This window comes from Martes martes, assembly GCF_963455335.1.
Source record: "Martes martes genome assembly, chromosome: 10".
In the NCBI taxonomy this organism is placed as follows: Eukaryota; Metazoa; Chordata; class Mammalia; order Carnivora; family Mustelidae; genus Martes; species Martes martes.
The window spans coordinates 36667481-36690310 of NC_137898.1; the positions used below are offsets into that span (position 1 = coordinate 36667481).

The 22830-nt window shown below is 37.0% G+C and overlaps 1 pseudogene across 1 annotated transcript; it reads right to left on the minus strand.

Moving 5' to 3' along the window:
• Positions 1 to 1831: 1831 nt before the first annotated feature.
• Positions 1832 to 5847, minus strand: LOC308350800 (heterogeneous nuclear ribonucleoprotein A3-like; annotated as a pseudogene). The gene is made up of 2 exons: positions 5821 to 5847; positions 1832 to 2887 (listed from the first exon to the last, which is right to left on the minus strand). The product of its transcript is annotated as a heterogeneous nuclear ribonucleoprotein A3-like (transcript).
• Positions 5848 to 22830: the final 16983 nt, after the last annotated feature.

The window sequence follows — 22830 nt, forward strand, 5'->3', positions numbered from 1 at the left end:
ACCAGGTGATTAGAGTTGGAACTTCCAGTCCTACTCCCTGACTTCTGGGGAGGAGAGAGGCTACAGACAGAATTCAATCACTAATGGCTAGTGATTTCATCAATCATGCCTATGTAACGAAGCCTCCATAAAATCCCCAAAAGATGGGGTTCAGAGCACTTCAGGGTTGGAGAATACTTGGAGACTTGGTGAGAGTGGCCCACCTGAGAGAACATAGAAGCTCTGTTCTCCTTTTTACATCCCTTGCCCTATGCACCTCTTCCATCTGTCTGTTCCTGAGATATCCTTTTTTTAATCAACTGGTGATCTGGTAAGTAAAATGTATGAGTTCCATGAGCCTCTCTAGCAAACTAAGTGAACCCAAGGAAGGAAGGGATTATGGGAATCTGATTTATAGGTGGTTGGTAAGAAGTACAGGTAATAACCTAAACTTGCTACTAGTGTCTGAGGTTCAAGGAGGGGTTTGCTGGAAGGTCAAATTTACAGCTAGTTCATCAGAATCACAGGTGATAACCTGGACTTATGACTGTTAGGTGGAGTGGGCTGCAGTTGGGAGGGGAGTCATACTGGACTGAGCCCATAACCTGTGGAATCCAAGGCTTTCTCCAGGTAGATAGAGTTATAATTGAGTTGAATTTTAAAACTCTCAGATGGTATCCCAAGAGTTGCTTGTTGGTATGGGGATTCCCCCCTCACACTAGAACTGGTATCAGAACCTGTTTAGTAGGTAACCCCACACTTTAGTAGCATGTCAACTAAATAAAATTGGTTTCATATAGTAACAGAAAATCATTTTGATTCTGAAGTTTGAATATTCTTATAAGGGCATGGGCTTGAGAAATTTAATGATCACCAGATAAACATGTAATAGAGGCTATTTTATAATGACAGAGTTTGTTTTATAATAGTAAAGTATATTTTACACTATGTTGTACAAAACGCTTTTAAATATCAGTTTATGGATCATAAACCGAAAGGGACTTGAGAACTATTTAATCTAATCCTACCTATTTCACAGATGAGGCAACTGAGACCTCGTGTATTGTATTATGGGCTTGGTATGTGGGCTTGGAGGAGATATTCCAAGATACGTTTGGAAATCACAGAGCTGAGTCTTGTGCCCAGGTTTCTTACCTAGAACTTCCGCAGAAGGCTATTTAGGTTTTTCCAGTTGTGCTATGAATATGATAAATGTGCTATTAATGTGATAAAACAGGGGCACCTGTGTGGCTCAGTGGTTTAAGCCTCTGCCTTCAGCTCAGGTCATGATCTCAGTGTCCTGGGATCAAGCCCCACATCAGGCTCTCTGCTCAGCGGGGAGCCTGCTTCCCCCTCTCTCTCTGCCTGCTGCTCTGCCTACTTGTGATCTCTGTCAAAAATAAATAAACTCTTTTTAAAAAATGATAAAACAGATAAAATCATTTTGTTTTTGGTTTTTTTTTTTAAGTTAAAAATTCCTTAATTTTTTTATTCCTGGCACCACTACCACAATTCACAGGGCAATATATCTGATGTACTGAAAAGAAAAAGAAAAAGAAAAAGGTACAACAGATAAAAGACCTCAGGTATGTACACTTAATTGACACTACATTGCATTAATCAATAGCTTCACTTTCTGCAAATTGTGGTTATGACAGTCCTGAATAAGAAGTGTTTCCTGTTTAACCTGCTGTAACCTTTTTGACTATGGATCGTTGTTCCTTCTGTGGCAGATTTTTATAGTTCTTCTAATGCATTTGGGACAACTGTCTCAAAGTAACCTGCTGCTTTCCTGTCAACTCCACACTCTCTCTCCTGCTAAGAACTGTAGCCCTTTTCCCCTGAAAATTTTTTAGAACCTTCTGCTACCATATCCACCACTTCCCCACCACATCCATAACCACCACCATAGGAATTGCCCGAGTTTTTCCACCAAAAGTGCCCCCCTTCATGGTTCCATAATTTGATTGTTGTTGTCCACTGTAATTTCCACAATCATAGTTCTCACCACCACCATCACGGTTAGCTCCAAAATTTCCTCCTTCATTGTGACCATCATATCCTCTACCACCACCATCACCACCACCATATCTGCCTCCATGGTCTCCATATCCTGGTCCACCACCACCATAACCTCCTCTACTACTATAAGCAGGACCACTACCATCGTTGTCACCATTACCTCCAAATCCATTATATTCTCTACCACCTCCTCCCTAACTATCTCTGCTGCTACCACCTCCACCACCATAGCCTCCTCTTTCACTAAAGTTTCCACCATGGCCAAAGTTACCACCACCTCAAAAGTTTCCTCCCCGACCCATGAAGTTGCCAGATCCACTTCCATGACCTCTTTGTGATCCAGGAGACTGCATTTCTTGTTTAGAAAGGGCCTTTTTTACTTCACAATTATGCCCATTAATAGTGTGGTATTTCTGAACAATAATTTTATCAACTCTATCATGATCATCAAAAGTTACAAAAACAAATCTCTTTTTTTCACTCTGCCTGTCTTCCATAATTTCTATGGTTTCAACCTTGCCATACTTTTCAAAGTAGTCTCTCAAATTATATTCTTCTGTGTCTTTAATACCACCACCAAGAAATTTCTTCACTATTAGATGGGCACCAGGCTTTATAGAATCCTCTCTAGAAACACCTCTCCTTGGTTCCACTACATACCCATCAACATTGTATGGTCAGGCACACATTTACTGCACCAACCTCTTCAACACAAGAGTAAGTCGCAAAACCAAAAGCCTTAGAATGTCTCTCATCACCACACTATCTGTAAGTGAATCCCATTTTTCAAAATATTCTCTTAGACTATCATCTGTAGTTTCAAAGTTCAAACCACCAATAAACAGTTTTCTCAAGCGCTCTGGTTTCTTTGGATCATGGCTCCCTCCTCCCGGCAGCAGCAGCAATGGCAGAGTCAGATGGGGGGGCGACGAGGAGGTGGTTTTACCTTCATTTTGAGACTGGACTCACCTCTTCCAACTTGAGTTCAATATGGGCCAGATAAAATGATTTTGGAGAGACAAAGACTAGATTTTTTTTTTCAGAAGTCTACAATAATTTTAAACTAAATATCTTCAGTTAAACCTTCAGGATTTAAGCTGAATTTTTAAAGTATAAAGAATTCGGATAGACCAAGATTACAAAGTTAATTCAAGTGTGAGAAATAATGAGTCAAAGTATGAAACTAGAATAGCAAAGGCTTTCTTAGAGACCTGTTTGTGGAACTCAGACAACAAATGCAGAGAATGACATAAGGAAGCCAAGAAATATGTAATCTAACTCAATCATGCGATAGTTAACAAAACTGAAACATCTTGTCTTTTTCACTAAATCATTAACTGCATCTGAAGGATAGTCAAGAGAAGCCCTAATTATTGAAAGTAAGTTTAGGAAGATATATATGGAAATTGTGTGTAGAAGATTATGTGTAGATCCCCAAAGATCATCTGGGAATTCTTAAAGGGCTGAAATTCCAATCAATATTGTAGCAGTAGAAACTCAAATACATGAGTAAACATTGCAAAAGAAACATCAGAAAATCATAATTGGCTGGAGAATTGGATAAAAAGGAGAGACAGAAATAAAATATTAGTTCAAGTTAATATTTTAAGTTCCAGAGACTTGACATATGTTTTCCATTGATGAAACAGGGAGCAAGGTCAGGTAGGTATGAGATAGAGTAGGCCTAGTTTCAGACATACTAACTTTGGGATGACTCTGGGATAATTCAGTACGTCAGTTCCCAAGCCTGAGGGAGAGGTAGGAACAGGAGACATAGACTGAGATGCTATGCACATAAAGGTGAAGGTTGAAACTATATAAGGAGTAAACTCTTGGGAAAGAAAGATAGAAAGAAAATGGCACAGGGGGCCAAGACAGACCCCTGGCCAATGATCACAGCTGGTTTCAGAGGAAAGAAAACTAATGAGGGAGTATCTGGGGAAAAAAAAAAATAAAAGAGCTGAAAATATTATAGTGTTGATCTTGGAAGAACTCTTCATTTCAAAGGTAGTTGGAAAGTGTATCCACTATGTCTATGTCTATCAACTTCAAAAGACTAGTTTCTGTGTCAGTATGTACATCTGGCCAAATGGCTCCAGTCTTGTGTGAAAAATTATAGAAAGTTCAGTGAAGAATGTTGAAAGAAGAAAAACCACATTAGACTAATTCATCCTCAGAAACACAAAAACAAATTAAAATATTTCATTAAAATTTTGGTTTTTAAGTATGTTCAGACTACTTGTAAATATTAGAAATCAAACTTTTTATTGCTGTGAAACCCCTCTATTTTGAATATTTGTGACTAAGGCAAAAATTCAGTCTGTAGTCTGACTCAGTAGAAAAGCCTACACTAATCTGGTTAAATAGCCTAAATACAATGACAAATCTGGATACCAACGTCATCAGAGGAGTTACATATAATCTTAAAAAGGGAGGGCAGCCAATGTCAGAAGTTGTTGAAATGCAGAAGTTGAGACTCATCAGTGTTGCTTTCAAACCATTCACTGATTCAATGAATACCAATCTCTAAATCAGAATGAATTATACACTATAAATGCTGAGCCAACTTTACCTACGATTAGTTTTCTTGATTAGGATCAAAGTTGTTAGTGTGAATTATTTTCTTCTTTTCAGAGAAATAATGCTCATTTGTTCATTAGTTCAGAATGAAGTGAGTCATGACCGACTAAGTGGATAATCATGGGACGTTCACTTTTAATTTCTGTCTCTGTAAAACGAGGGGATGATTGTGGATGACCTCCCTTTTGTCTTATAACAAGTAGTTTCTAAATTATTTTACTGGGGTGATAATATGTTCTTATCAAATCTACTGCAACCTGACTTTTCACATAGTTGTTATATAGATATGGATATAGGCATGGGAAATGTAACATGATCTAGGTAAAGCATTGAATTCAATCATCAGATTGAAGCGAAATTGATAACATATGGCTCATCACCAGGCTGCTAGGAAGAGACAGCCATAGGATTTATCTTTCATGGGGCCAGTAAGTGTATTTCTGAGCACATCCTCTGACTTCCATCCAACAAAATTAGAAATTAATTATAAAAGTACTTAGAAATCAAATATTAACAATCTAAAAAGAGGAAAGAGGAAATCAAGACACAATTTAAATTGCAAACATTCCTTAACATATATAAGGAGATTGTTCTTGAAGAGTGAGAAAACTTAGGAAATGTTAAAGAGTACAAATTAAAACAAAATGCCATCAGATTGCCAATATTTCTAAAAGCCTTAGAAGGCCAGGGTTGGCAACCTGTAGAGAAATGGGTGCTGCCACATACTGTCGATAGGACTTTAACCTGGCAAGTCCCATTTAGGGGGGCAGTTTGGCAGTAAGTTAAAAACTGAAAATACACATACACTTTAATGGAGCCATTCATTCTACTTCTGAGAATCTCGCTTCCTGAACCACACATACTAAGCCTAAATACAGATGTATAGTGATGTTTATTCCTACATTGTTTATAAAATTGGGGGAAAAAAACCACAAAATACAACCGTATGTCAAAATTTTACAATCCTTTGAAGGAGCCATCAAAATGAACGAGGTGAGGCATCCTGGCTGGTTCAGTTGGTAAAGCATGTGACTCTTGATCTTGCGGTTGTGAGTTCAAGCCCTATGTTGGGTATAGAGATTACTTAAAAATAAAATCTTAAAATAAAAAAAAAAAGAATGAGGTGGATCTACATGTGCTGATATGGAAAGATATTATTCCTCAGTGAAAAATGAGGTTTCAAAACCTGTTATACTATGACCTCCCTAGGTGTAACCCACCCTTTTAATATGTACTTACCTGTACTACAGAAGTTAGCAAGCCCATAGAGTATTGTATACATTAAGATGTAATAGTAGTTACCTGTGGCGAGTGGCTTTGGGAGGTAATGGGGGGAACCTACATTTCATTACTATAAAATTTTATAGTAGTCTGAATTTGAGAAAATTAATTTCAAATAATAGAATAGCTTACCATGAATTTAATGAGTAAAAAGTTAACGCTTAGTTATTACTACTCTTTGGTGACTTTTATATTACATATGAATTCTTTTTTTTTTTTTTAAGATTTTATATTTATTTGACAGACAGAGATCACAAGTAGGCAGAGCATCAGGCAGAAAGACAGGAGGAAGCAGGCTCCCTGCTGAGCAGAGAGCCGGATGCGGGGCTCGATCCCAGGACTCTGGGATCATGACCTGAGCTGAAGGCAGAGGCTTTAACCAACTGAGCCATCCAGGCGCCCCTACATATGAATTCTTCACACTAAAGCATTATATAGACATTGCTCTACATTGGCAATTGCTGCATGTACATAAGCATACTATTTAAAAATAGTTCAATAGTTCGTGGCGCCTGGCTAGCTCAGTCAGTGGAGCATGGGACTCTTAAACTCAGGGTCCTGAGTTCAAGCCCCACATTCAGGGTGAAGCCTACTTAAAATAAAATTAAAAAAAAAAATTAAAGGTGATAAATTTAAGTCATTTAAAAAATCCTAAATGGAAAGCTTGCTCTATTCTAAAAGCAAACTTAAAATATAAAAAAATTAGAAATTACGTAAATACTAAAGGATATTAATCCTCAGAAGTAATCAAAGAAATCAAGAATATGGCATTGTACTATCAAAGCTAAAATGGGTAATAATTAATATTTGTGAGAGTTTGATCACAAGGCACTTTTATATATTGCTGGTGATAACAATTTTTCCTATGGTGTTATGTATCATTAATATACATATATACATGGCTGAAAGTAAATATTTTAGAGTATTAAAAATGCTAATCTCCAAATAATATTTTAGACTTGTAATTTTCCTCTCTGAACTCTAAATACATTCCAGCAGTTGGAATTCATTATCTCTGTTACTTCTGTAGTGAGATAAACATAAAAAGAATGTTGAAAGTAGTATTTAAAGATCTTAGCGTATTCATTAATATTACCAGAGGTATTCTGACTTCTGTCATTTAGTGAACTCTTATACGTTAACCCTTCCATATAAAGGGGCCTTTCTCTCACTTCTCTAAAGGTTGCAGTGACCTTCAGTTTATGTATAAGGAATTATGAGACAGATACCACATGATGACTGGCATTTTGGCTGGATTTTGGCAGGTGCTTCCATAGCCTCTGCCCAGTACCGAGCTTAGCAGGGCTGAATCACGTCTCTTACCCACTTGGAAATTTTTAATATTAATCATTATCCACCACCTTTAACCATACAAATTCTTCTAACAGATGCAGGTTTATTTCTATCATAGGGCTTAAAAATGAGATGAAAAGGCAAAGGTCTGTCTCAATCTCACTTTGTTTCCTTTGAGACTACATCACTGGGGAAAAAATAAAACAGTCTACGGTCTGTAGTATTAAGGGTTTAAGGCTCTGTGCAACTCTGCATGCATAAGCATCTTTGGCCTAAATCCTTCAAATCTCTAGGTCATGCACACATATGCACGTGCACGTGCGCGCACACACACACATCCCTCTACGTGGCATCACGGGCTGATACAATGACAGAGCCAAAAGAGATATTAGATCCTGTCATCCAGCAGTTTTAGGATCATGATCCTTGGAGCATTTGGGCTCTGTGTAGCTTCTCAAGGAAACCTAGGAAGGCAGGAGGATGTTCAGAGAGTAGACAACTGAGCCACTGTAGCTCTGGTTTAAATAAAAATTTTACTTCACTTTCATTTCTCATACAGCCCAGGTGCAGCCACCTAAAAAAATATCTCAACCACCAATCAAGTCCATTTTACTCATTTAATAGGTTAGGAAACAAGTGTCCCAGAAAGTTCAGTTACTTCACCAAGGTTATAAGCCTATGGCGGAGATAGGATAAGAGATCTAGATTTTTAATTCCAGATGGAAATTGGAAAGCTAGTGACAGTGGCAATTCTCTGTAATTCTGAATTTTCCATGGAGTTGCTATAGCTTATGAAACTCACATTATGAAGAAGCAATTAAGAAAATGGAGAGGTAACCAGGCAACAATAGTGCCATTTTCTTAACAGTGTGAGTGATATTATGCAGGCATAGGTTACTTCTGCTTCAACTGAGCTGGTGCATATACGGGAGAAGACAGGTTGAGCATCTGCTGGGAAATAGGACAGACCTTTTTCTACACACCTGTTCTGCAGAAGAATATCTATAATGAAAGCTCCAGCAGCTTGCTCCTATGTGACTGCCAAAATTTGAACCAGTAATACCCCCTAGCCATATCATAACATAAGGCAAAGCTGGATCTGTGCTATGGCTCTAAAAAAAAAAAAAAAAAAAAAAAGGAAGAAAGAAAGAAAGAAAAAAAAGAAAAAGGTGAGGTTTAGTTGGAAAATCACATAAGTAGAATTATATAGAATGCTGTGTACCATTCTCTGTCCCCTGGGCTTTAGTTTTCCTAATCTGTAATGAGGGGAATGAGATTGATCTCTAAAATAATTTTTGATGCTTACATACTCAGTTATGTTAGTTGGGATGTGGTACTTTTTGTTTGCTTTTAAAATCAGGTTCAATGTCAAGAGGGAAAAAGCCGAAAGGAAGAAAAATATGAGCAACTGTCTTAGAGACACATTATCAAGCATTTGTATTATTTTTAAAAAATACTATCTCAGACAAGCTATAACATGACCATGAATATTGTTTAAAAGGACACTTTTGAATAGAATAGGAAATATACAAAACAATTTATTTTTCGATATGAGATGGGTGTGTGTACATATCACATCAATTGCATGTGTACACCTAGACAGTTCAACCACAATTAAAGGAAAAAACATGCCAACATGTAGACTTATCTCCCTCAAATTCATAACAATAATCTGAAGTGAGTCCTTAATGTTGACAGCAGTCAATGTATTTCCCTGGTCATCTTATTTTTCTACTCACCCAGAAGACTACATCATATTTTATTCCCTCACTTCAAATTCTGTCTTCTAACACCTACCTCCTCCCCACTCTTCACTCTCAGCTGATACTTTTGCTTCCTATTTCTCTGAGATTGAAGCAATCTGCAGAAAACTTCCACAGCTCCCACCCACATACTGGCATCCCTACCCATATATTCTGACTTCCTGTCTGATACTCTACTAAACTAACTGCACTCCCAGCTAAGCCCATCTCCTCTGCTTAGACACCAATTTCCATTCCTTCCACCTACTATAATTCCCCCATCTCTCCTTACAGAATCAAGTCCAGCCTTCCATCACCACGCAAGCATTAACTACTAAAAAATTGGAAAGAAGAAAGAAAGAAAAAAAAAAAAGAAACCTCTTTTGGATCCAGTTCTCCTGATGTTTTTTTCTCCTCAATTTTTTGTTCCCTTTTGCTCCAAAATTCCACAAAAGTACAGTCAATAGTAACATTTCTAATTCCTCTTCTTAAATCTTCCATAAATTTTGTGGTTTCGTTTGTTTTGTTCCATACCTCCACAAAGTCTTGTACTAAAATTATCCATGTTCTCTTTACTGCCAACATCAACAGTGGATTCTTAGTTTTCATCTTACTTGCTACATTAGGGACATTTGACATAATTGCTGGTGCTCTTCTCCTAGATACGCTATCTTCACTTGGTTTCCAGGGCAGTAGAGGTTGATTATTCAACCTTACTAGATGCTTCTTCTTAATCTGTTATGTCTTCCTCTCATGTCTCGAACTTTTAACTTTGGAAAGGTCTGTGACTCAATCTTTGGGCCCTTATCTTCTTTATTTTTTCTTCTTCTTTGTCATCTTCTCTTCTTTGTCTTTATTCCTTACTCCTGGTGATCCCACCCATTTCATGGTTTTAAATATTATCGATACTCTCATACCTCTTAAATGCATATCTCTCATCCGGATATCTGTCCATAACTCCAGGCATTTATATCACATCTATCTTCTTATTTTAATTATTTTTATTTTTAATTGTTTAATTTTTTTAAAGATTTTATTTATTTATTTGACAGAGAGAGATCAGAAGTAGGCAGAGAGGCAGGCAGAGAGAGAGGAGGAAGCAGGCTCCCCGCTGAGCAGAGATCCCAACGTGGGGCTCGATCCCAGGACCCTGAGATCATGACCCGAGCTGAAGGCAGAGGCCCAACCCACTGAGCCACCCAGGCACCCCTCATCTGTCTTCTTTACGTTTCTACTTGGTCTGAAAGAATCATGTCCAAACTCAACATTCTTAAATGAACCTTCCAATATTTGTTCCCAGACCTAACTCAACCATATAGTCTTCCCATCTCATCTGATGGGGAAAACATTAGAGGCCAAAATCTTAATACCTGTCTTTCATAACCCCCTTCAATCCACTTTCAAATTTTATCTAGAACCTATCCATATCTTCTCACCCACTCCCCTGCTGTGAGTCTCTTAAGTGGCCTCTCTACTGACCAGTGTGAAGGTAGGTTTGAGGCTGAGAGTGAGTAGACATGAGGCAGAAGAATTTAAAATGAAATCCAGCTAATATGACTCTCCTGCTTGAAGCCCTTCATTTGGTAAACTTAGATTTCACTAAGAGTAAAAACCCAAGTCCTTACAGTTATATGACAACAAGCTCAAAAAGGTATGAAATAACCTTGCTTGCCATTGCAGATATAAAAACACATCTATTTCAGGGAGTAGATTTTCCACATCCTTTTTTAAATGCATCTTTAAGAACTCAAAAAATTAGGAGTTCATCACTGCACAAATGCTTACAGGATAAACACCTCATTATCCTTGTAAGAAAACTATAGGGCATATATAATTTGATAATGAGTTTGTGCTACATCTCTCAGTACCCTGTACTCTTTAAAATGATGCTTTCATTTCACATTTTTTCCAGTACTAATGCTTCTTTTATCCCCCCCTCTGTTAGTACTGTGTACATTTACTTTCCTTCCTAATTTATTTGCATACCTAATTCTATAAATGTTTTATAAACATATTACCTCTCTTGGGGTAATAAAATATTGATAGTCTTTAAAGGATTTTTATATTGTTGTCAATAATAAATGTCAGCTGTTTAAAGAAAAAACTCCTAGATTAATGTCAGGAAGGAGCCAAATTCTCCTTTTCATTTGTTCTCTCTTTTTGTTAATAGTCTTTATTATAAGATGACATATTAAGAAAAATAGTCCCATGTGGAGGGACTTGTAGACTTCAGTGGGGACGTCAGTGTCGTAGACTGCACTCCTGGCCTTTCTTCCTTTGGGGGGAAAAATTAGCTTATCAGGATTATGTGGTTTGAAAATTTGGAAAAAATTTCTTCTTTCTTCTCCATTTCAATCTGTTCCCCCTTTTTTTCTGCTAATAATAAGGGGTCTGACACTATGGGGGATCAGATTTCCCAGCTGAGTCACTTAGTTGATAGGTAGGTCTCAGATTCATAAGGAGAGGGAATTCAGAAGCTCATCTGGCCACACATCAAAGTCCCATTTTCCTAGCTTTCATCAATTATACAGCTGACCTTTTGATATCCATCTGTCAGTCTGCAGAGCTCTATTTCTCCACTGGTTCGTAATTTTAGACAGTGGGAGAAAGGTGTTACCTACAGGGTCCATCAAAATCCCAACATGTTTGTAACGATTCAGATACTAGTTTCTAAGCATCCCATTTTTGCATGTATAGTCTGAGGGGAGGAGGGTGTCATGGAAAGAATGGGACTCTGGTATTAGACAATCTTGGCTTCTAATGTCAGATGTATTCCTGGGTCACCCTGAGTCAAGTTATTTAACATTTCTCAGACTATTTTCCCTGATCTATACAATAGCATGAATAAGGACTTCATTGCATTGTTGTGGACTTAAATAGTATATGTGGAGTGCTTAAAAGGAAACCTGGTACAAATGGATACTCAGAATTACTGTCTTCCCTTTATATCAATAATCCATTAAATAAATAATTGAAATCAAATCAGAAATAATGATATTTGTCAGAAGTCAGGAGAAATTTATTTACAGACTATGAAGTTGAGTGGTAGGAAGAGCATTTTGGGAGAAAAAAAAATGGCCAGTCTTTTATTTTGGACGGAAAGCAAAATATATTTTCTTCTTGCAAAACTGAAGTAGACTAGTGAAGAAAAAAAAGGCACCAGTAAATCTGTCCAAAATTTCTATAGTAGCTGATGTGGGTGGAACAAGAGGACCCTTGATTCATCCAGCCCACTGCCTGTGTTCTGCATAATTACAAGTTTTTATGGCTTCTGCAAGGATGTTGTTGATCATTATAGGACAACAAAACCCATAAGTATTGGTGTGTGTTAGAACAGTGACACTCACTGGTTATTTCTGATATTGACAGAAGTAGTTACTACCAAAAAAATCCCTTTTTATTTTTTATTTATTTTATTTTTTTTAAAGATTTTATTTTTATTCATTTATTTGACAGACAGAGATCACAAGTAGGCAGAGAGGCAGGCAGAGAGAGAAAGGAGGAAGCAGGCTCCCCGCTAAGCAGAGAGCCCGATGCGGGGCTCGATCCCAGGATCCTGAGAACATGACCCGAGCCGAAGACAGAGGCTTAACCCCCTGAGCCACCCAGGTGCCCCAAAACATCCCTTTTTAAAGCAAAATTTAAAATGATCCTCATAGACGTCAACAAGGTAAGCCAACAAGGAGATAGTCAGGGGTATCTACAGGTATCGAAAGGGAATACTGAAATCATTAAAAATACTGAATATGACAAAGGAATTCACATATGTACACACACATGGAATAGTCCAGGCAACTGGGGATATTTGGCCAGAAGCAGAGAGGGCACAAGCAGCCAATGATTGCTATCTTTAAATGATAGGAAATGATATCCTAAAGTAACTCTGTAAGTGTAACTTGTAAATATTTGGCCTAACATAATTGTAAGAGCTATCCAAGAGGGACTGAGCCTCCTTGGTTGTAGTTCCCTGCCTCTAGAGATACCCAACCATGTTTGAACAGTTTTAACTGTGGTAGCCCTAGAGAGGATTCATGAATATCAGGAATTCTTGATGATCTTTAAAAGCATTTCAGCTTCCAGGTCCCGTTACTCAGTGCAAACCCACATTTAAATGACTTGTAAGCTAATATATTTCTTGTAGTAAAATCTGGCTGCTTTGCTCGTATGTAACTTATGAAAGCCTGTTTTAATCATGAAGGCCCTACTGGCTTCAGAAATTGGAGGGCTTGCAAATCAGGGCTTTGCTATTTTTCATCAGTGATAATTATGCACTGCAATGAAATATAATAGAAGCATCTGTGACTTTTTATAATTTTGTTTGTTTGTTTATTTATTTATTTAGTAATCTCTTCACCCAATCTCTTTATTTATTTATTTAGTAATTCTTTGTGGGGCTCAAACTCATAGTCCCAAGATGAAGAGTCCCATGTCCTTCTGCCAGAGCCAGCCAGGCTTCCTGCATCTACAACTTTTTATTTATGGGATGATGTCCTGTCACCAAACACAGAAACCATTAAGAATGACTGATCCTTTTTCTTTCCTTACCTCCTAACCCCGGTAAATACTTCCCGTCTCATGATACATTAATCTCAGGCTTATGGAGGAATGTACTCTGTGTGAGTACTGGTAGGACTCTACCCTGAGAGCATATTACAATTTTCTCTCCCTTTTAGACTAGCCAAAAACAAACAAACAAAAATAAAAACAACAACAACAACAACAAAAACATGATTTGAATTTCAATGATTTAAATATGTTGCTTAATATTAGTCACTCCTCAAAGCATTAAAAGCAAGGGTCAATTAATCTAGGGCCAGAACCAGCCCTGGCATCTCATGGAGACATTTTCTCATTTCTTATTTTAGAGATGTTTACATTCAGGGACTCATAAAGAAACTGCTTACTTGCCTGAGGCAGGAGAGTTCTAATAAACTCATTCATGTAATAAGAGCTTATTCTCCCTAGGTACCACGAATATTTTTACACATAAATCAGTGCACAGAAGACCAATTACCAACACAAGAAAAAACAAAAAAACAAAAAACAAAAACCTTGCTATCTACCATCACTTTATTACAGAGAATATTAAACCGATTTCTTTTCTTTTCTTTATTAAACGCACACACATATTTAGGCAAGACACAGCATCCGAAGCACATATAAGTAGCTGTTTTATCATCCGCTTTCCATTTAACATTCAAGTGTGCTTATCATAAGAGAATTTCTAAGCTAGTAAATTAAAAGAGAATCATCTAGAGAAAGTCAGCTCTGTAGGCTGAGAGGAGGAGAAACAATCCCAAGAACACTGAGGGTAGAAGCAACTTAAAGGTGGGAGAAGGGAAGAGTTTGACTCAAATTATCCACTGGGCACCATCTTCTCAGACTCATTTCCAAACAATTAACACCTGCAAGAACAAAACCCAGAGATACGTAAAGGTAGCTTTGAAAATTTCAACTGGATCTGATATCTAATGGAAATAGGAGCTGATGATCTATTTCACAACTACACCTTTATAGAATTACATATCTTTTAAATGACTTTTTAAAGAAATACTGGTAACTTTTTTTCTTTTTTGCTGTGTGCCTTTGTGTGTGATAAAATACATTTAAAGCCTTCGACTGGTCTTATTATTCTCCCTTAATTTCTTGGCTTAAATGAGTTTTATTATTGCTAAGGGAAAAACAAAGGCTTTATCACAAGGGGGTTACAAGAAGTGTGTTGGAGAAATGACAGAAGGGGCAGGCTATCAGTTGGTGAGATCTACACCCCTTGCCTCAGACATATTTCTGTTTCTTAAAGATATGCAAAAACAAGGCATGAGTTATTATTCAGTTTTTAAAAGTTTCAAAGGAGAATTAGAAATCAAACTGTAAGTCATAGTCATTCTTTTTCAGGAAGGGGCAAAGGCATTGTGTAGGTGGTGAAAATAGAGAATTAGGTAGATTTCAGTTCTGTCAGTTTTGCTGTGTGACCCTGGGACAGCTGCTTACTCTACCGTGCCTTCTGTTTCCCCACTTGGAAAGAAATCATGATCGTTAAAATAACAACAGTATTAACAATGAGAATAGTGCTTTAGCGAGGATTCAGTGTGGCCGTGTTATATAAAGCACTGACACAGAAGCTGTTGCAGATGAATCCTGAAAATGTAGGTGGCTTGGAGCAGAAGAGCTCCATGGTTCTCCACCGGTTTTATATATTCCTGTGGAAACTGTGATCAGAGTAATGACCATACTTTCAGCATGGGTCAGCTTCTGACCCCCAAGATATCCCACAAAATGTTAAAAACCATATTTTCTAAAACAATAGATAACAGTCCTTTAAAAACATTTTATTTCCACAGAGCCCAATTTCCACTCCTATTCTTTTAATTTCTTTCTTCTTTTTCTTGGGGGTGGGGGGCAGTGGGCAGGGAGCAAAGAAAGAGGATGTGAAAGAATCTCAAGCAGGTTTTACACCCCGTGTGGGGTGCTACATGAAGCTCAATCCCACGACACTGAGACATGACCTGAGCTGAAATCAAGAGTCAGCCGTTGAACCGACTGAGCCACCCAAGTAACCCTCCATTTCTGCTCCTCTCTCCAACTCTCCAAAATACGCCATCTTCCTAGGGCCTCCTCCAACAACCACACAGAGACTCTCCTGTTGGAATGCAATCACAAATGTTGGCAACATATGGTAGCAAGAATATTTAGGTGGGAAAAAAAAAGGATACTTAGGTGAATAATGTGAAAAATGCCAGCTCCTCTTACTTGAGTGGTTATTTAAGAATCTTTAAATTCTATCTGAATATATTTCCATAACACAACCTCTAACCCCCCACCCTGGATTTCTTCTATGACAAAGTAAAAGAGTAAAAAACAAGAACAACAGAAACAACAACAAAAATAAATGGAATCCTTGGACCTGCTCTACACTGAAGCTGGTTCTACCAAAACAACCTCCTCCCAGAAAAACAAACAAACAAACAAAAACAAAACCAGAAACTACAGAGCCACAGAAATCATAGTTTTCTAGCAATGTAAAACCTGGATCCTTTACTGGGAACAACGACTGAGTCAGGAAGTAAGGGAAAAAGTAAAAATAAAAAAGACATTCCAATGATAGACTGACAGAATGAGTTTCAGAGCAGTATCATCAGTCACTTTTATTTTTCTATTTAAAGGGTAGGTTTTATAATGAATTGCTACAACCAATCATGCTTCATGTCCGGGGTTCTGGGACAGAGCCCCACTTTTCCTCAGCTCTTTGCCTCATCCTATCTCTAAAGAAACGTCTTGAGAGCAAGTACAAAAGAGAGAATGCTCTTGCATGCGTAGCTAATAGTTTCTACCTTACCTAACTACTTGTCATTTCTAACCAATGAACTTGAACCACAGAAGGCATTTATTTAAAAACTGCTTGCAAATGCATTTACCGTTTAAGATAAAGGGTATAATAATCTACTGGGTAACATTTGATGGAATAAATTCCTCTCTGGTGAAGACCCATTTTGATAAAATTTGGAACAAACTTTCACTTGCTTTGTCATCCTTACATAAAGGAAGATATATGCTACCAAATCTATAGTCATTGCAACATTTAAGAAACCTTTTAAACTGAATATCTGGTGAAAAGTTATGCAGTAATTCAAAAGCAACCTGGAACCCAAAACCCCATTTCATAATATGGGTTACTGGGGATAAGTTTGCTTATTGACATGAGTAAGAAATGTTGTGTGATGATATAAGGGCTATAAAGATGATTGACTTCATTCTTCCTCTTTGAGATATAAGTCTTTTTTTTTCCTTTCTCACAAATGTTGGTGCCAAGGTTGTGGAATTTAGTAAATAAAAAATAGCTCATGCTTCCAAGGTAAACCATGGTAAGCTCCACAATAAATTTTAAAGCAGGATTTATTTTAACTTAAAGTACATGATTAGGCTTTGGGGATTTTCTTAATCATTTAGATTATATTCAGGACTTCTGTGTATGAGTATATATGAGTTTGTTTCTGGGAGTTGACCTATAATTTTCATTGGTTTTCCAAAAGGGCTGGGGACTCCTAATGATTTCAAGCTATTGCTATTGCTATTTCAAGCTATTGCTTTAAATTGCTTATCAACAAAATGTTGATGGGACACATTTCCTCTGATCACTGTAAAATAAATCATAGCTGGACCAAACTGATCTTAAAAATATCTCTATGTATTTATATATAGTTTTGATGTCTACATATTGTATAGTTACCTACACAATAATTCTTCAGCACAACAAGCTTTGAGAAGCACTGAATTACATCAAGTCAAAGACAATATGTAAAGACGCTTTGATTTCCAAACATTTTTTTTGCACATAAAATAAGTATTATTTCCCTAGTAATGAATGAATAAGAGGGAGCACATTAAAATTCTTGAGTTTTAAAATCAGGCATAGTATGACTTCTCAGGCATTTGCAGTTTAGTATAACTTCCAGAATCTCCATGTCACTTCAATAAGGGGATGCAGAAAGTTCTAAATACACTGTATACCATTCACAAACCACAGGATTCTCCGACTACTTCCTGAGGTCTATCTATCTGCCCATCTCCTTTTCATCCTTATATTGTATATGTCAGCACACAACCAAAGCATAGATTTTCCTAGAGGTCCCTAGAATCCTCAGTCAATTCTTATGTTTGTGCACCAAGAGCACAAACATTCTCAGACTTTCCAAACTTAATAGATATTTGTATTAACCTCCTACTCAGGTTCCTGCCAGAGAAGAAGACAGTTTGAATCCTAGTATCACACACCTTGTCTGGTGCATTTCTCTATTTTCTTTCTCACACTTCACAATAGTGCAGAGTGTACATTTTTCTCTTTTTCTTAGTATTTTCCCAGGCACTTCCCTTAGATAGATAGCATTTTAAGATCTATCTACCCTTTACGTTTCTGCATGCTAGTCATGAAGCAAGTAAGAACTAGAAAGTACCAAGAACAAAAATGTCAATAGATATGTTTACTTATGTGATTGAATGAGAGCATGCTCTGGGGTGTTACATCTTAGTGCAATGGGTATTAAGTTTTCAAGGTAACATACATACATGGTACAGAACACTGTGGTAATTATTCCTTCAAACAGCTACAGAAACTATGTAACAACTCCTGATATCTTGGCAAAGGAAGACATGTCAAAGACACTAAAAGACAAGCAATGGGATAACTCAAGGTGTTACAAGTGTCAGAACATGGTGGAACCTATGGCAACAGAATACAGCCTCAGACTACCTGTTTCCCATGATTATGTTCAAAACACATATTATTTATTTCCTCATTTAATTAGCTACGATTAAGTGCCAGCTTCTGTGAAGTTTCCCATGTTGCATAAAATTGGACTTGCCCTCTCAAAGCTCATAATCATCCTCATCATTATTTAGATCCTTTCTGTCAGGCACTATACTCATACTAATCTTAAAAATGGGTACAATAGGGGCGCCTGGGTGGCTCAGTGGGTTAAAGCCTCTGCCTTCGGCTCAGGTCATGATCCCAGGGTCCTGGGATCGAGCCCCACATTGGGCTCTCTGCTTACCAGGGAGTCTGCTTCTTCCTCTGCCTACTTGTGATCTCTGTCTGTCAAATAAATAAATCTTTAAAAAAAATGGGTACAATAATTACCACTATTAAAAAAAAGAGAGATGACTGAGGTACAGTCAAGTTTAATACTTCACAAACACACAACAGATTAGTGATAGAATAAGAAAAAAAATGCTTTATACTCTAAAATTCATGCTTTTAAGTAACTTGCTGCTTGTCTATGTATACACATCATTATAATGGAAAGAAGTAATAAGGACCTAAAGAGAAGTATAGATAAAGCATTTTGATGAAATTTCAGAGAACATTATGTTTTAGAGGGATAGGATAAGCAAATACTTTGTGAAGAAGATGTTTTGATTCATATATCCAAGATAAAAAGTTCTCAATTGTAAAAATAATCAAGGTATCCCCCAAAGTAAAGAAGACTATATGAGCAAATTCTTTGGGGAAGGAGGTGGGGAGAAAGGCATGGAAGCCAACATAAAATTTCATTTGGCTGGCATATAAGTCTCATCAAAGGAAAGAGAATGGAAATAACATTCTTGAGTGTGTTCCTCTATGATAGTCACCGTGCTGTGTATTTCACACAATGTACCTCATTTTATTTAATCTTTACAATAACTCAGTGAAGTAGGTATTTTAGAGTTTTAACAAAAATAAATAATTGACAAGATGACCAAGAAAATATATTATGGTGAGAATTTGAAATCAAAGTCAATTATAATCTGTGTTCTTTCAGAAATATCATATATTACATCATGAAAAAAAAATCCTACGGACAAATTTAAAAATGGAAATTGGAACCGTATTGGGTAGGGCCTTGAATTCTAAGATGAAAAAAATATTGGAGTTAGCTTTGAAGATGATCATGAGTCATTGCTGGCATTTCATAGCTATACCTTAGCTTTCTCTATATGTCAGAAACACATGTTAGTCATTAACTGATTAAATTTGTCTGTCATCAAGAACCAAGGTCAATAAATTCTAAACTACATTAATTGAAAATCTGTTCTTTCAGCTAAACTTAAAGTTCCTGAGTCATAACTCCCATGCAATAGTCAAACAAATAAAAAAATCAAAATACATTCATGATGAAAAAACTTGTCATCAAATTACTCATAAAGAGAGCAAAATAAAATGGGCAGTAGGATGGATTCATGGTATGAAGCTTTAATGTACTATTTATATAAATAAGACTAGATCTTTGCTTTGGTGAAGGAGGCAGCCACCTTCTTGTCAATAGCCAAAATCTCCCACTGGAGATATAAAAGATTATTTATACCTTTTCAGTTGTTTCCCTGAGAAATTTCCCTGAGAAATGATCCTTTGGAATTAATCCAATAAAAGCAATAATTAGGAGCACAAATCACGTAATTGTGGGGAAAAAAAAAAAACAACAAACCAACAATGTGAGGATATACCCTAAAATATTAATGGTGATTCTGGAGGTGTCTGACTTATGGTTAATTCTGATTGCTTTTTCACGATATATTTTTGCATTTAGAAAATTTTGTACAATGAGCATATACTATGTTTATGTTGAGGAAAAAAAAAAAAGACATACAAAATGGAAGGAGTGAGACAGAGACCAAACTGAGAGTTCAGGGAAGATAGATTTCCTCCTCTTCTCATCCTCTGTCCTTCTACCTTTGGCCAGCTCTGTGTATAAAACTTGGCACATGATACACCTTAAATGTAGATCGGGATAGAAGATCCACTCCACACTTGTTTCCCAATCTCTTGCTACAAAATGTCAAACCATAGAACCTAAACCTAATTTGGATGTTTGGGAAGCAATTTGACCTAGCAGGTCATCAGTTTATTCTCAAGCTGTAATTAGCAACATTTAATATAGGACATATTACATTTCTGCCTGAAGAAAGGCAAAATTCATTAGAGTTGTCAAGTGAGGACTGGAATGTGACTCCATGTTTAGTAATTTTTCACAGCTTATTTCTTATTCTCGAGACCGAGGATCCGACTCTATCTCATGTTTTATGTCAGTAAAACGCTTTGGATCTTTAGAGTATCAATGATCATATGCCTTAAACTTTAAACTCAGAAATGTCACTTGATAATTTTTGATTTGTGTAGATGTGTATGTAAAAAAGACCCAAAATTTCAAATTTTGAAGATCACATCAAAATTTAACTACGTATTTAATGATCACTTTAATGGGAAAAAGTGCATTCTTAAGAAAATTAGATTTTGGGGGGGGTGGTGCCTGGGTGGCTCAGTCAATTACACATCTGCCTTTGGCTCAGGTCATGATTCTGGGCTCGTGGGATCGAGTCCCATATCTGGCTCCCTGCTCAGTGGGGAGACTGCTTCTCCCTCTCCCTCTGCTGCTCCCCCTAACTTGTGCTCTCTCTCTCTTTCTCTCTCTCTCTCAAATAAATAAATAAGAATCTTAAATAAAGGAAAATTAGGTATTTTGTTTTTTATATAAAACACTTGCCACTCAAATATATTGGCGAATATTAATGCACCAACTGAATATTTTTCCGTAAGAAGTACTTTGACAACTAAAATTTTATCTCACTATATTTTTCTTGACCATCTTATCCAATTTTCCTTTCCTGAGTCTATTGTTCAAAAATCTGAATAATGGGGGTACCTGGGTGGCTCAATGGGTTAGAGCCTCTGCCTTCAGCTCAGGTCATGATCCCAGGGTCCTGGGCTCTCTGCTCAGCAGGGAGCCTGCTGCCCCCTCTCTCTCTGCCTACTTGTGATCTCTGTCAAATAAATAAATAAAATCTTTTAAAAAAATCTGAATAATGACTAACATTTGTTATTCTGCAGGCGAAGCATGTACTTATCTTTTTTTCAATTTGTATTTCTTTTAGCACTTTACTTCATAGCACAAGTGAAAGCCCTAGATAAATCATTTAAATAATAAACTTGTTTTGGGAGAATCCTTTACCTTCAGTAAAGAAAGCAGTTGATCTGTAACACAGGTTATACATACATTTGGCAGAAGGTAAAATATAGTCATTTAATAAGAATATGGAAAATTATCACAACACAGTTTTAATTAGCAGAACATAGCCCAGCTGAATGAGAAAAATCTGAGTCTTTAGGAGGGTTTTCCAGTGAAGAGGAAGAGGGAGAAGGAATTTCTGATACAGATGGAAACTATCAGGTACAAATACTTTAGCAGTAACTTGAGTATCATAAATACATATCATTTATATGCATAAATGCATGCAAAATGTACAGGATTATAAATCTAGTGGAAAGCACATGACAGAAGCACAGACCTTTTTCTCTAACCATATGCAATTAATTGCTCCTCTGGATTCTATGCTGCTCCATGGTGTGTTGTTTCCTTGTTCTATTTTCAGTGACTATCACCAGGCCAGCATGCCAGCAAGAGTTGATGTTAATGCCTTAACACAAAAATGTGCCTTTTTCATAGTTTAGAAGCAAACAATTTCACTTGAGTATTAGACATGTTTGCAAATAATGTTCTAATAGTTGCTTTTGACATTCCTAGAACATATAACCTCTCAAGACTGCTGTAGCAGTGCCCAGCCTTTGCTATTTTAATGCATGTCTCTCTGAATTTTGCTGCCAGCATCTGTGTCTCTCTGCCTGAAGGGTTTCTCTCACCATCTGTGCCTATTCCATTGGTGTGAAAGGCAAGCTAGGGGTTCTAGGGAATTAGCATCCCTGGGAACATCTTTCAACTAATGATTAATGGGTTTTTAGTAGGTAAATACCCCAGGTTCTTCTCTCATTGGGTGACCTTGGGCTGGGTGAGGCATGTGTGCTATGTCATTCCTAAATCACCTGGGATTCAGAGCAGGACTAAGCTACAGAAACCCACAACAGTGACTTTATTACTTCATTTGATTTTTCTGTTTCCTGTCTTACTTTTCTACTTCCCTACCCTCACTTCCTGGAATCACCTCACAAAAGAATTGCAATAATTGTATTTGATTCTTTGTCCAGAGTCTGATAACTACTCATCAGAGACTCATGAAACATCAGGGCTACTCATTCTAAGCTTGACTGGTAATCACTTAATCTGTTGACACATTGATATATTATGTCTAGAGTCAAAGTCCTGGATTAGGCACTTAAACCAGCTCCTACTGATTCCCTATACCTAATGTCATCTCTACAGCCCAGTCAATACAGTCTTCCATAAATCAGTGGCTCTTTCTTTTTTGTCCTCCATATCCAATTAACAGCCAAATTTTGTCAATGGTATTTCCAGTATGTGCCTAAGATGTTACTTCCTTTCCTTTCTTTCCTGTTACTATCTTAGTTCTGGCCCATTATCTAACACATCAGAGACTTAATCTGTACAGAACTTATTGTTTGATGTAATGAGGTAATTTCTTCCCTGAGAAGAGCTCATACTTAAATAAC